The sequence below is a fragment of the Lipophrys pholis genome (genome assembly GCF_963383615.2).
Source record: "Lipophrys pholis genome assembly, chromosome: 22".
In the NCBI taxonomy this organism is placed as follows: domain Eukaryota; kingdom Metazoa; phylum Chordata; class Actinopteri; order Blenniiformes; family Blenniidae; genus Lipophrys; species Lipophrys pholis.
The window spans coordinates 8,919,253-8,934,994 of record NC_137644.1 but is presented as its reverse complement, the minus strand read 5'-3'; the positions used below and the strand labels follow the sequence as shown (position 1 = coordinate 8,934,994).

Sequence of the window (15,742 nt, the reverse complement as noted above, 5' to 3'; positions counted from 1 at the left end):
TACTTAAAAAAAAAAAAAAAAAAAAGTCAGTGGAGACAGAGTCGATAAATTGAACCGGCTAAACCACATAAAAGGAAACTGCAGTGTTCAATGCCTCGGGGCATTCGAAGAGACAAGAGCGAAGTCGGTTCATACCTGGGGCCGATAAACAGGCCTTCGCTGGAAAAACAAAAAAAAACAAACGCAGAATGAAACAATAACAGACGATAATTATCACCGAACTTCATAATATTGACCTCAGACGGGATGGAGAGCAGCCGCCGCTTTCCCACCGCAGAGGAGAGGATACTGTTTACCTTTTGATTTGATCCTCAATCTCCAGGGTCGCGACCGTGTTGATCTGTTGAGTGTGTACACAGTCTGAGACGTGAGGCTAATTCCGCGTGACAATAACAGGAAACCACATCGTGCAGATTTACACAACTTCTTCAACACTGCTTTAGAAATTTATTGGATTGATAATGACACTGCGGTAAGGCATACTGAGAGGAGCCAATATGTAAAAAAATTATTTTAGAACTATTAGTTAAGATATTTTCCCTACTTTCTCTTATACTAGTTCGTCGTTTCATTTTAGGCCCCGTTGACACAATGTTTTCAAGTGAATGTTGAAAACTTCTGTTGTGTTTTGCGGGCCCACTTACACAACTACGGAGCTCTGAGCCACTGAAAACGCAGCTTTTTGTAAACGCTCTTTTTGAAAACACTGCTAATGTGCATGTAAATTGGTAAATATATCTTTATTTTAAACAGTGTACAAAATAAGACAAAAAAAAGTAATACTACTACTAATGATAATATGAAGAAAAATTAGGTATATATAAAAAAAATACAATTTTCTAAAAAAAATATATTATTGATTATCATAACAACATGATGTATATTTACTGTTCAGAAATTTTATTTGAAAGAAATTGCATTCTTACTTCATTGTCATAAGGGCGAGGTGGAGTTATGTTTTCAGCATTTCAGTGCTTTTGAGTCGCTTTAGCAAATGTTGTCAGATTTATCTGTGTCACTTTTAAAATTTAGCGGGTTTACTTTGATACCTTCACACGGACAGAACAATAATCCAACCAAAAAACCCAATTATAGATCGACCTAAACCATCTCTACGTAGATGGAAAAGAAGTAGATTCTTGATTGTACCAAATGAGCTTGAAAATCATTTTCTTCATTTTCATGAGGGCTTTTCAAATCAACTATTAAATGTCGTTTAATTTAACCGACACAAGTGAATAGTCAATACGGCCTGGGACACTATTGACAGCAAATATTTTAATGTTTAAGGTTTAATTTGGTTACTTTATATAAAGTCAAGACATTTCAGGGAATTCCAATAATCGCAATGAATAATTACTGCTCTTAAATACCACAATTGATCCATTTTTACAAAAGCAGTATGCGAGGGTCTTCTCAATTTATTCCGGAAGCCAAGAGACACATTTGTCTGACAGATCGCGACGATTAAGTTTGTGTAAACAAGGCTGAATAATATATTAGTCCATCTACTTTCTTTCTATTTTTTTGCCTGATTGATTAATGTGGTGGAAAATATTCAGTGTTTAGGTTTTTGCAAAGTGTGGGTTGATAACGAAGCGTACCCCCGAGGCTTTAATCCCAACTTTGTAAAAGAAAAATCTTTCATGTGTTTCTAAAAGGATATTACAAAGCATATTTTCCGAGCAGCCACTATTATGTCTCCAGGCTTTATCTAATGCCAAACATATGTTAATGCTGAGTAATCTCATCCACTGCGCAGTCGGAATGTGACTTACATTCAATTAAAAGTAGGAAAAGTGACTCAAATGTTACTCAAACATGACAGTTTGTTGAGGGGTTGGACTGCAGAAAAATATTGTAGCAATGCGAGATGCTTCCACATGCTTTGGATCTGATATCATTGTTTGTGGCACAACAATCCTAAGATGGCAATGCTTAGGTTATGAAATCTGACAATCAAACCGGGAATGTCAATATAAGTATTGGGTATCCGGCCCGTGGTTACACGGAGTACTAAATGTAAATGATGTTCTGCCAAAATATCGAGAGAAGATAGTTTGTACATCACTAGCAACTTTGGCCCTGACTCAAAATGATGTAGTATATATGCCAGGCCTATAAGGGGCGCTGTAACTCTGCCACAAAAATACACCAAAAACAGAGAAGAAGACACAGGATGCAGAATTCCTTATATTGGAGAAATCCAACTTCTGGCTTTATTAAACCAAATAACATCAGTAGCTTCTGCAGTACAATCTGGAGCATGTAGTCCGCCATTGTTGTTGTTGTTGTTGTTAAGTGACGTCGCAGAGAGGGTTGTCAAGAGGTGGGGCAATGACCTCATCGTTTTTAGCAAATGTGCTCATTAACACATTAGCTCGATGTCGCTCGTTACTTCAACACCTCACTGGATAGAGCAGCGCCATGCTAAATGCTACATGCTAACAGGCTTCAGAGCTCTCACATCAGTGATGCTACATGCTAAACATGACTAAAGTATGACTGATACACTCATTAGCAGGGAGCTGGAGCGTGTGGCGGTAAGAAAGTGGTATCGGTGCATCTCTCGACCAAACCTTCAAAAGAGAGTTTGAATGTGACTTTGTTATGGTTTTCAAGTTCATGGATTTTTGCTGGACGAAGAAACAAGTCTTGTTATTTCCAAGAGAAAACCAAGGGACTCATTTATTCCTTCTATTTGTTAGCCTTATTGATCAATGGCGCAGTCATAATAAAAGGTGCATCCAAGTCAAAAAGCTGGCACGCTGGACTGCAGGTATATTTTATAAATGTTCTAGTACCTCGGGATACTCTTACACACTTTGGATCTGCTATTAATGCTTGAGTGACAACATCCATGAGACAACAATGCACTTGTTGTGGTGGTTGGCCGTCAATAATCACTTCTCGATGAAACACTGCAGGTTGCACTTCATTCCGAAATTTCAGTCAAAATCTACAATGCGGAGTCTTTTTTAACTTGCATTGTTTGTGTCCAGCACCCCCCACCCCCACCCCCCACCCGCCCCCAGGCTTATTCCAAAGTTTTTACAAATCTTTCATGCGTTTCTAAAAGGATATTACAAAGCAGATTTTATGGTCAACAATTATGTCTCCAGGCTTTAGTTCACGCCAAGCAGACATTTATGCTGAATAATCTCATCTCCTATTATGACTTAGATCCAATTAAAAGTTGCAAAAGTACCACAATTATTCCTTAAACGAGACGGTGTCTTAAAAAGTAGGACTGCAGAGAAACACAAGAGAAATGCAGGCAACCTGTGGGCAGGCTTCACGTGGGTGATTTGGATTCAGTGCTAATGCTCTTGTAAGAACTCAATAAAACTACAACGTTGATCATGTGGTGTAGGAACATCGCTACAGAAATTAGTCTCAGGATCTGATAATGACCATTTAGATACTGAAATCGAATCATATTTTCTTGCCGGAGTGATAAATTGCTCATGTTGGTCAGTTTGATTGGTGCAGTAGGACGTAAACTTAACCCTCTAAAACACCAAACTCGCAAAATGAGAAGTAAAACAAATACTTCAAGTTTGGTCTAATGGAGAAAAACATATCAAAATTGCTAAATCCATTGATTTTCGATCAACTGTGCCATTTTTTATGTTCAAAGTGAGATATATATGTTAAATGTTCAGTTTTTTTATATTCTAGCTTAAATATTCACTCAATAAACTGGAATCCAATATTGTGACGTCACCATTAATCAGGTCACAATCAGTGTGCCTTTATCTCTGGTCATTTTCAAGTTATTTTTGAAACCTTGGTGGCAAAATGAAATGGTTATTTTTTCTAAAAATTGGTCCCAAAAAGAGCAAAAATCTGTCATTTTAAAAGGCTCCATTTACACTATGTTTTTATGTCAAAATTGAAAACTTTGGTCACATTTTGCCTTAAGTTTCTGTGGCAACGATGCGCGGAGTCACTGAAAACTTTTTGAAAACCGCTCCCAAGCGCTCCCCCAAAATCTTTTTTATGTCAGTTTGATTCATGTGAAGCTTTTCAACAATTTCTTCTATAACCCCTTGAAATTTTACATAGAAACTTTAGCCATCTCTATAGTGTTTCTCAGGTCAAGGTTAAAGTGAAGACTTCTGTCGAGGAGGCAACTTATGTTGTTCGCTACAAGTGGTCTTTTACTTTACTTGTGATAACATTTTTATTTTTTTTTATGGAGATCACCTTGTTTAACAAAATGTGAAATTACTACAACCTTTCACAGAGTTTTTAATCTGTAATGAATCAAAAACCAACGAGGACCTGGGTTGAACTATTGTATGCTCTCTATCCTGAGCCAAAAGGCTAATTCAAGTCATCTTTCTTTTATTTTCAATAAAACAATAAAATGCAAACAGCTAAGTATCACTGGAGCACCTTGTTGTTTGTTCACACGCAAGTCAGAATTCCTAAACTATTTAATAATTAGGTTTTTGTGTGGATGTTGACATAATTACAAGGTTAGGGTTACCCGATCTCTTAAATTGTGTACAGGCAGAAGAACAGGGAGCCACAAGCAAGTCGACGGTGATTCATCAGCGATGTCAAGTACACTGTGTCTCCGTCCGGTGGTCATCTCTGTTTATCTGCCTCGGGCAGCCTGGTAATTAGCACAGCAATACCTCCAGGAAGACTTTTACTGCCTATTCAGATAGAAATCAACTGCCGGCACCTCATCGACTTGCTTTTGAACTTGGAATAATTCTCATGCTCGGCTTCCTTGAATGTATATCGCACGTCCTCTTGGTCTGCACGACTTTCAACGGCGAATTGACGTTTCTGTGCAACTTGAGCCTCTGTTTCAAACGTACTGTTCTGCTTCACCATGTTGGTCTGTCTGAATCGGAAAACTGTGTAATACATAGAAACACTGATGTAGATGATGCTTTGGGATTTGTTCCTTCTCTTGCCCATAAAGATCAAAAATAAATCCATTCCCAGGAGAATATGGACTGGGAGTCACGACGCTCTGGAGGCCGCCATTGTTGTTGTTGTCGCACGTGTGCAGAAGAACTATTACCTACAGCTGTGGCGCGCATGTGCAGTTGCATTTCCCTCCATTTCCATGGAGACAGAGTCTATCAATTGTAAATATTCATTAAAAATGGTCAAATATTGTGGTGGAATTCATCAAGTGTGTGCATTTTGATCAAATTAACTTACGAGCTTAATAATGACCACATACTGTATTTTAACACATGGTTGAAACATTTTTGTTTGGTCCTGTGTAGATGTGTGGATGGAAGTATGTTGTGGACCTAAACAGGATCAAAGTTGCCCATCGCTGGTGTGAATGATTTAAGCTGAGTGTGCAGTGGTGGCACAAAAAAAAACAACAACTTTGTCTCAGAATCAAAACAAAAGGAAGTCTCAGACTTTGCGAGCCTGGCTTCCGTCCCCTGAAATACCGAGCGCTCTTCCTGTTGGCTAATTGCTTGTTAGTGCTCCAGGCCAACAAGGGGAGAAAGTCACACAGGGCTACTTAAAAAAAAAAAAAAAAAACGCCCACACAAGCAGCATCTGCAGCAGCTCAGTGCAATATTAAGGCTCCCTGTCATGCCGGCGTCGTTTACGAGAACTTGTGACACCGGGCAGAGCTGCTTCTCCCCGCTGCGAAAAATTGGAAATTAATCTCCATCTAAACCAGGAGTGACAAATACATGTTAGTTCAGGGACCAGATACAGCCCAGTGCCTTCATGAGTGGGCCGGACTGGGAAAATATTGCCATAATAAGCTTTGAATTCAAACTTTAACTTTGTTGTATACATGATGAAAATGTGGATATTTTCACAAAAAACCAAACAATTTCTATGGAAAATGGCTACAATCTCAACATAAGGGCAATTTTAATGAAATCTTCTTGTGTGAAATACAGTTTAATGTAAAAAAAAACCTCCTTTTATATATATAGCTATAATATAAAATTAGGGTCACAATGTTCTAATTGAGATACACTGAAAAAAGAAAATAGTTGGACCAACTTAATCGAATTGCTTCACTTGGTCATTTCTAAGTTCTTTGAATTTATTCAAATTCCTTAACTTAAGTTCGGAGAACTTGATTATTTTATATGTTATCAATAGAAGCTACTTTCTTTTTCAAGTGTATTTTTTAAATTGCAGTAAAACTTAATACTCAAATGAAGAAAAAGTGATAATTTTTCGCAAAATGTTTAAAATATACTCAAAATATTCAATTAAATACAATGTTAACGGTCATTTCAGTTTGCAGTACTTGATCGATTTACTTATTTTGAAAGTCCAGGTTTACAGTGTCGCTACCTTTCATGTTAATGTCACCAATGTCTCAGTTCGGGTCTCCGTGTTGTGTCCACCACTATTTAGAATTCTTTTTTTTTAAAAAAAGCACTACTTTATTTGAAATATTTACGATTTGCTTGGTGGTTTGGTCGGATTGGCGCCTCAGGTTTGACGCCGCTGATCTAAACTCCTTTGGAGATGTCAAACTTTCTGCACACACTCCATTTGGGCAAGAATGTGTATTGGATAGGTCAGAGGATACCCTTGAATTTTTTATTTTATTTTATTTTTTCTTTGCCTTCGGTGTCAGACAATCACGGAGGAATTCAGCCCCGCTGGCAATTACAGTAACCCCTCCCTGCCGGGGTCAGACAGGAGCGGAGAGCCGAGCAGAATCTGGAAGTTTTATGGAGCCGCAGGAGCGAAGGAATCATCCGGTCGCGGGGCTGGCAGTGATTAAGAGCGATGAATGGCTGCCCCACATTACTGCTAGATGAGCGGTGAGACTGAGGAACACCTGAGGCTTTTGGAAGAGCCTCGCGTTCGGAGGGATCTCCCGAGATGTTTCGGGGTCACACTACAGCTGCTGCTGTCACCGCTGTGCATCAAAGTGCCGCTCAGATTTTGAAGGGGACGGCTTCAATACGCTGGAAAGCAACACCAACAAAGAAGAAGGAAAAAAAAAAAAAGGTCACAAGGGAGCGAGAGACTGTCGGCTGTCATATATTTGCTACTGCCAAGGACAATTTGTGTCCGTTTTGATAAGAAAAACATTTCAAAAGGGAGACAGACTGCTCTGGAAAAGTATTATATTTTTAGTCAGTGCCTCTAAAATACGAACAAACAAACACTAATAGACGATTTTCAGTAACAGAGGGACAGCTATGAAGAGGAAACTGAAGGTACCGACACCAGACAATAGAAGACCTTGAACTGTTGCATGTCTGATTAGCGATCTCTGCAGAAATGTGGCTGAACCAACTTGTAAGATCAAGTTCAACGGTCAGACTTGCTGGTGGCCATGGAGAGGCCAAGTCATTCTAAAGGCGCATGCACCAAAGCAACAAACAACAACAATTGACACCTACTTTGAAGGAGAGCTTGTATGAGGAGATCCCCATCTGTACATTCCCAATTTAAAAGAATGTCAAAGTCTTCCGCCAGAAGTTGAAATATCTTCAGGAACTTCATGCTATATTTTGAGACGAGTACCGTCGTGATCCCTGAATTGTAATATGAGTGGAACCGCGCGTGCATCCAGGGTCCACATGAAAGTCCAGAGCGGTCTGCGGACGTGCAATGCGAAATGAGCCTGAATGATGTGGCGGGTAAATGTTGGCGCCGCACCTCGGACCTCTTAGTATCAACCGAGGATGACCAACAACGTGGATCTCAAAGTCTCTGGACTGGTGGCCTGTCCTCGCACATAATTCGCTGGGATTGGCTCAAGCGCCACGCGACCCTAAACCGGATATAAGTGGAATAAAAAATGCGTGGATGGAGCAGGATTTCCGCACCTTGTTGAATATTACCACCAACTGAGGCAGTTTCAAAAGTAGAAATGGGATCCAACATAGAAAAAGGTAAACTACACAAAGAGTCCGGTGAGTGTTGCGCCATCCATTAGATTAAGTGATGACCTTAAAGGTCCAATATTATACAGTTTTTTCAACAATTTCACGTCGGGGTCAGAGGTCAAACAACATTGTCTTTCTCTAAATTCAGCTTTGTCCTAAATCCCAGCCAGTCTAAAAGTCCCTCTCGTGAGTGCTACTGAGAACAAGCTGTTTCTGCGTCTGTACCTTTAAATGTTAATGAGGAGCGTTTGCGAGGAGGGAGGGTCCAAGTGAGTATCCCCAACCACGAGGGTGCATTTCCCCCACCCTTCATGATGTCACGAGGGGAAAATCTGTTTCGCCTGTATGAGCACACATTTCCTCGCCTGAGGGAGACGACAGTACTGTGAGCTGCAGCCGGAGAAGTGAAGAAAGTCGGTTCGAAAACCATTACGTAGTGAATTTTACATAATAGGGGACCTTTAAACTAATGAATACAGGAGGCAAGTTGCAATGATTGCTTTGATGATCTCTGTAAAAAAAAAAAAAAGGGAGTAGCCCAAAAGACCTAGTCAATCTTCTTCTGTATTATTTTAGCTGAACTTCATGTGGCAGCGTCATTCGTCACGACTTTCCTGGTTGAGGAGTTTTCTTATACACGCGCCCGTTTTGGGTTAATCAATGTCGCAACGTCTGCGAATGGTGAAGTCTCCGTCAGTCCCTCTGGTTCATCAAAATGGCTTTTGACGCGCACGAGACCACGGTCCACACACACCACACACTCCAGAGCTTCGGGGAGCTGCCGAAGTGACTTCAAACAATAGATTTTATGAGCAATTACAGTGTCACCGAATCCATTTGTATGTTGATGAAATACGCTGACCCACTGCTGTAAGTAGTGCTTAGACCATTGATTCCGAGTCTTTTGTTACAAATGCAATTACACTGGTTTGTTTCGTCTAACTCTCTCTGTCTGCTAGATAATGACCTTAAGGAGGAATCTCCCTCCTCCCATCTTTTCCAATCAATGCCACTTCGTGCCGTGGTTTAGTGGCACTTCATATTGTAAAGCTCTGCAATCACTCAGCATCTTGATAGGAAGCACAGCTAAAGGCTGCACCAGCTGTTGGTGCTGGTGCAGTCGCTCAACGCCCAGCACATTAAGGCAAATCACTTTTTTTTTTTTTTTTTTTTTTAACACATATACGTCAGAAACATCCCCATCCTGTCATTTATTCCCACACACATCCCCGCGTATGACATATCCACAGTTATGTAAAACCTCCTCATAGAATCTCTAATCATCTTCTCCGCAAAATTTCCACACATTCGTCGAGCCATTCTCTCGCTCAGTTTTATGCGTTCCCCCGGCACCCCGGCTGCTGCCGCTTGCATGGACTTCCATCCGCGCGGAGCAAAAAAAAAAAAAAAAAAAACATTTTAATTGCGTAAAAATAAAATAAATAAGTGTGTAATGACAGAAAAAAAAAAAAAAAAAAAAGAGAAAGCGATTAGAGTAGGGAGCTCAGTGCAAATAGAGGAGCCTTCTTGCGGTTGAAAGCGTGATAATTAGACATTCCTTTCTGCGTGTGCCAGATACACAGATTCACTAATGTGCACTGTGCAGCCTCTCTACAACCGAGAAGCTTATGTCCATGGAATGAGCCACCCCACCGGCTAAATTTAACTTTATTTTACAAAAGCCTGCTCGTTCTGCCACTGCCAAAAACACAGACTTAGCAACATGGTATACAATGTGCATTCATGGTAGGTAGCAGCGTTGGCATGAGCCCCTTCTCTCCGTCTTCTGCGTGAGTGTGACACAGTCATTTTTTTCCCCCTGCTTTCATCATATGCGTATATATTATTTCTTAAATCCTCAAGATTAAACATGAAACAAGCGGGACTCATACCTGCTATTACCTCGTTTTGTCCATAGGGGGCAATGTATATCATAGTTAAAGTGCAAATATATGAGATTGAGAAATAACAACAACAACAAAACAAAAAAACAACCCCAGATACTTCAGCCAATCTATAATAAGTCATAAACAGAATATATGTTTCTTGTCAACATGCCACTAAGCAATATCCCTGCATAATTGCATGCCAGGCACAATCTATAAATCAATGCGTGTCATCATCGGCGATCACAGATGAGCCCATTGACACTAGATTATGTGCACTCTATCATCTCTGCATCTCTAATGTAATACCAATAGAGATCGGAAAGGACATCAAGGAGAGGAAAAAAGAAAGAAAAGGGTGTTCTGACCTAGGCAGATCTTAGATGGCTGAAAATGAAAAAAAATAAAAAAATCAAATAACTCTTCAGTCACGATGCATGTGAACCTCATCCATCAACATCAGGATGTCAGACGTGATAATAAGCGGAAAACGGCGGCAACAAGTCGGAGGAACTTTCCACAAGGGAGACGGATTATTTTGGTTGGATTCCAAAATAAGTGGAACTTAACCTGTTATATTTTCTTTTCCTTACTTAATCAGAGATACACAAACTTCAGTGGTTATATTGATAAAAGTCCTGATTCAAGTCCGTGTAATGACACACAATACAATGTTCAACCATGTACACACGCTATATAATTATAATCAGTCATGTCACAGATTCAACCTGTACAGTGTTGAGTTATACAAGTTAGAAGAAGATGGAATAACCTGCTCGTATATTATATAAGAACAGTATTTCTAAAGCAAGAAACACAAGAATTGGCATTCAAACTTCATTGAGTCATCCTGGAGGAGGTACAAATATTGATATTTGTACGTAGTTAAAGTAAAACATCAGAAAAATAACTACTCGAGTACAGATATTTACACCTGTAGTTTCATTATATGAGACATAAAATGACAATAATGCTATTCTATTACTGGAGAACTACTTAAGTCCAGTTACTTGCCACTTTGACATTTAATGACGTATTTAAATATCATCCAGACGCACAAAGTCAACAAAAAAGTAGTTTAATGTCCTTAAATTTGGAAAAGAAATTCATGGTTCCACTCATACAGCCAGAACTTTAACCAGACGTGAGCAATGAGCACTGAAGTAGTGAGAAGAATGGACTGTTGCACCATCTGCACACCACAATCCACACGCTCTATTGTTGTTACGTAATAGACGATTATTTTGTATTTTAGATGTTGTCTGCTCTCCAGGTTTCATTGTTGGTGACTTACGATGCAGCTCGTCGTCGTTTAATGCGTTTCTCTGTGGATCTTCTGGTAACTGTACTTGGAAGATTTATGATGTGTACAGGCCTGCACAATGTGTTGTTCTGATAAGAAAACACGCCGTTTAAGACACTCCTCAAGGTTAGAAAAAGGGAATCCTCTGCGAAGATCAATGTAAATGTGTGTTTCTCAAGTTAAACGGCACAATTTCTGTTGCTTTGACGCTTGCTTTCTCTTACGAGCCTAATTTGGCTGGGAGGGTTTTTCTGTTTTTGTTTTTTCGCCAGATGGATGAACGCTAATTCTTCACAGAAAGACAAGGACTTGTAAGTGTTCACTTGTTCTCCTGCGGTGTGATTTCAAAGGAACAACAGTGCAAGGCTGCAGGCTGAAGTAGAGGGAGGTGGGGGAAACTTTCAAGTGAATTCCAGTCATTAGCCAGACTGGAAAACACCAAATCGGATGCAAAAATGAATCCGTAATGCACGTTTAAGAGCAAAAAAAACCCCAAAACAAAACGATTAAAATATGGAAGCACACAGATGTACTAAGAGACACCAAGGCAGCTCTTTTTTGTTTTGTTTTTTTTCTTCAATCAACACCAGCGACTTAATCAAGGTCAAGGCGCAGCACTCATTCCAAACACATTGCCAGTAAACACCAGTCCTCTGCACAGATGTGGCAGCCACAGGTGAGGCGTGTCAGATGGATTTAACAGCTTGTGATGAGATATCAAAACAAGGCATTATTAATCTCAGCTCGAAAAACAAAAACAAACAAAACACAGCAATGAAGAGAATCTTGCATCTCTCCTCCAAACAACAGGTCGGACTGCTTCATCTTGCTCCCCCCCCCCCCCCCCCCCCCCCCCCCCCCCATATCAGAGTAATCTGATTACGCCCAACATACTGCAAACAAAAATAAACCCATCTATTTTTAACCCCCATCTAGAAGCACTGACTCAAATTTGAAGGTTCACACATGTAAGAGTGAAGTGTAACTCAAAACCTACCTCCAGCCATCACAACGGCACTGATCCTTCAAGCCAAATGAGAGGAGTAGTAGACATCTGCGTCTTTTGCTTTTTATTTTTATTTTTTTATGACTCCTCTTGACTGTCACACAAGCAGGACTGAGCTGCTCAAACTCTTCCTGCCCTACCTATTTAAGAAACCTGAATACAAAATGCAATGTAGCCTGAAATGAGAGGAAATTCCAGGTTGGTGACGCTGAATAAACGCAGTTCTACCTTTGAAAATAAAATCCCCCCCCCCCGGACTTTTTCTCTTTTTTTGCGGGGGGGGGGGGCAGCAACGAGCACCCCGAAGCCCGATTCAGGAGGTTAATTCCTCAAACATGTCAAGCCAGAAGACCCGCAGTCTTCAAAATCCGCCACAAACCTGTTTCAAGTCTTCTCGCCTGCGATGCGCTTTTACGCACGTCTGGCGCAGCTGCGACGCAGAATCGTCTCCTAATCTCGATCTTCAGCGAAGATTTCAATACATCAACGTCAAAGCATTACTTTCTTGTTGAATTTAGTCATACAAATGACCGGAGGAGGGAAAAAAACAACATTTCTAATTATGTACTGAAAGCGTTTTTGATGATCGAGCGCGCTGAAATCCGAAATGCTTGATCGAGTTGATTAGAGGAGAGCCCATTCCGAGGTAAATTAAGACCTACACAGATCTGCATCTCTGGAACTACAAGCACAATTGTATATCACAGTTCCGCGGAAGTCATTTCTTAAAATAATCTTAATTCTTCGTGGATGAAACCGTGGAGCCAAATCAGCTGTTTAATCAGGACGTTTATTTATCCAAAGCGCAAACGAGTCCATTGGCGCAGAGGTTTCTGCTACACTATTGGGTTATATTATTCATCAAAACTGACCCAACCACTGTAGGAAAATAAAGACATACATGGACCAAACTGGCGGATATCTGAGGAAAGGAGCCATTGTTTTAACGGGGAGCTTGATGGCAAAGCGCGTAAAGCTGCAGCAGCAGATGAATCAGTACAAAGAAGATGAATAAAGTTGCTGCCCTCGGTGTGGACGACATGGTACTGAGAATCACATAGAAAAATACTTCACTGAAATGAAAGTCTTCTCCAGGAATGGACATTGGTGGGATTATTGACGCCAAGTTTACGCACATCCAGCAACCACGACCACCAAAACACATCTTAAATGTATAAATCTTTAATTAAAAAAAAAAAAAAAAAACTTACGAAAATTCACTGTGAATATGTGGTTTCCATTCTGCTTGCGCGCTGGGGAATCATGAATACAGGTGTTGATGTGGATCCGTGGGCTTAAAAGGCGGAATGTGGAGAGAAAAAGTCCCGATTCCTGGAATGGTCTCCGGATTAAACCTCTGGCCACATCTGGCTCCGGAAAGTGTCCTTCAGCAAGAACCACCACCGCTCCACCAGAAGACAACCAGCTCCTCTATCTATCCAAATCCTGGTCTGAGTCCTGAGTCTTTATTTCAATAGAGGGACATGAGAGTTTTGCGCAACACGATGGGGGGCGGGGGGAGGGTGAAAAAAAATAAAAATAAATAAAGATTCCATTCTTACCTGCGTTCATGGTGTCATGCGGGTGGCGTCGTTTCGTCCGCTTCATCGCGCAGTGGCTGCATGTCTGAGGACACGCTTTCGAGACGAGAAGCGCCTCGGCTCGCTCAGGAGGAGAGAGTGGGGAGGGGTGGAGGGAAGGTGGAGGGGTGGTGGTGGTGGTGGAGGTGTGTGGGAAAGAGGGAGACGCGAGAGAGGAGGGAGAGATAGAGCTATAAGGAGGAGGCAGGCGCTTCTGTAGACGATAATGACTGAAGTCGTTGTTTTGCTTCTTTTGAGATCCAGGAAAACCAGCCTGAGCGCAACACCTTTTAGAAAAACCAACCATAAAAAGAAATCCTCAATAGAGTAAATAGATCTCAGATAATACGAATCAAACACAACACAAGACGATGTGAATGATTTTTCTTCTCATTTATAAGTGGAACCTGATTTTGTTGTGTGCGTAATTTACGTTTCATCCACATAACAACCAAAAATGACACATTTACAGATTTCAGCACCAAGGATAGCACACATATTCGACCCCCCCCCCCCCCCCCCCTTTAAATTTACTTTTACAAAAACTGTAAGTCAAAAGAACAAAAAAGAGGAAGATCGACCAACTTGACATCCAGCATCTGAGAAAATTGCTGCAAAGCGCCGCACATTTCCAAAGCAAGCGATCCCTAATTGACGAACTAAAAGCAGGAGGAACTCATCACACGTGCCTGTCTGCGCACTCAGTCCCCGCAGGGAGCCTGTTGATTGTCTTAACATGTGGCAAAGCGGATCTGCTCTTTGTCACCTTGTGTACATTGCATTGGTCTCTCTCTCTCTCTCTCTCTCTCTCTCTCTCTCTCTCTCTCTCTCTCTCTCTCTCTCTCTCTCTCTCTCTCTCTCTCTCTCTCTCTCTCTCTCTCTCATAGCTGCTTGACACTTATAGAGGTTTACCCGCTTAACAGTTGTTTGAAAGCCGAATTCCTGTCTGATTTATGACAATTTGGATAGTGCAGCTGGTATTAAAGGCTTAGTGTGACTTCATATTAATTTATATTTTTTTAAACTTGTCACACCGAAAAAGAAAAAGAAAAAAACCACACACAGGGAATGTGGATGTTTTACTGACATCTACTGGGGAAGTATTCTCAAAAGACTCCTTTCACTTTTTCATTATGTTTAAGATGTGAGACACTAAGCGGGGCGTCCATCAAGAGAAGTGTCAAACACATTTTAGTTTAGCACAATTTCATCTCGAGTGGGCCGGACCAGTGAAATAGTGCCATAATAACTTTTAAACTCAAGCTTTTCTTTGTCTATTGTCTATATTTTCACAAAACCAAACAGTTGCAGTTGACTCCAATCTCAATGTAAAATAAATTCTATTGAATCATTCTGGTGTAAAATGCAGTGAAATAGCCACAAAAAAACAAAAAACTTCTCCTATAGCTGGTGCACTATGCATGCTTCCCCCCCTCATCTTATTTGGTGTGTGATCAGCAGTGAGATTGAAACCAGCAAACTTTATAATACAAGCTCACTGCCCTAACACCAAGACCTCCACTGGCCCACTTAACTCTGAATAGGATACAGGTGTCATTTTTGAAAACCCTCCGACTCAGGCCCTGTTTACACGACAACGAATTCGAGTGTATCCGCAAAACTTTCTTCACTTTTGGAGGGTGAGTTTACACGGCACCAGTTTGCAGATGCACTGTATCCACAGAGTTTTGAATCCGGCTCCCGGATTAGGTGTTGTCACGTGAAACGTTGTCGTGTAAACAGGGCATCAATCTCTATGTAAATGGAGGAAAACACACCCTTTCTGAAGCAAATGATCTCAGAGTGGCGTGTTATGAGCATGAAAGGAAGGCTCCGTTTACAGAACATGCTTTTCAAGTGAAAAGGGAAAACTTTTGTTGCGTTTTAGGTGTCCGTTTATACGACAACAATGTTCGGAACAACTGAAAATGCAACTTTTTGCAAACAGCTCCCAAAAGTGGAACTTTTCAAAAATGCTCTGGCTCCAAATCGGTCTCTGTGGACACGAGGGGGAAATGCAACTTTAAAAAAGAAAACAAAAAACTCCAACTCTGTGTCAACGAAGGAAAATGCAACTTTTTGAAAATGGCTCCCAAGGTAGAATT

General features: G+C 40.8%; 1 protein-coding gene across 4 annotated transcripts in view; it reads right to left on the bottom strand.

Moving 5' to 3' along the window:
- The window catches only part of chrm2a (cholinergic receptor, muscarinic 2a), an 81,556-nt gene extending 67,632 nt beyond the window's left edge, over positions 1-13,924 (bottom strand). For 2 of the 4 annotated variants that reach the window (XM_080491688.1, XM_080491691.1), the window contains exon 1: positions 13,269-13,515. The gene's annotated coding sequence lies outside the window, so the exon portion shown is untranslated. Of the gene's footprint in view, positions 1-13,268; positions 13,516-13,619 lie in introns of those variants that run through there. The other 2 variants (XM_080491689.1, XM_080491690.1) reach the window with 2 other exon arrangements.
- Between the last annotated feature and the right edge of the window lie 1,818 nt (positions 13,925-15,742).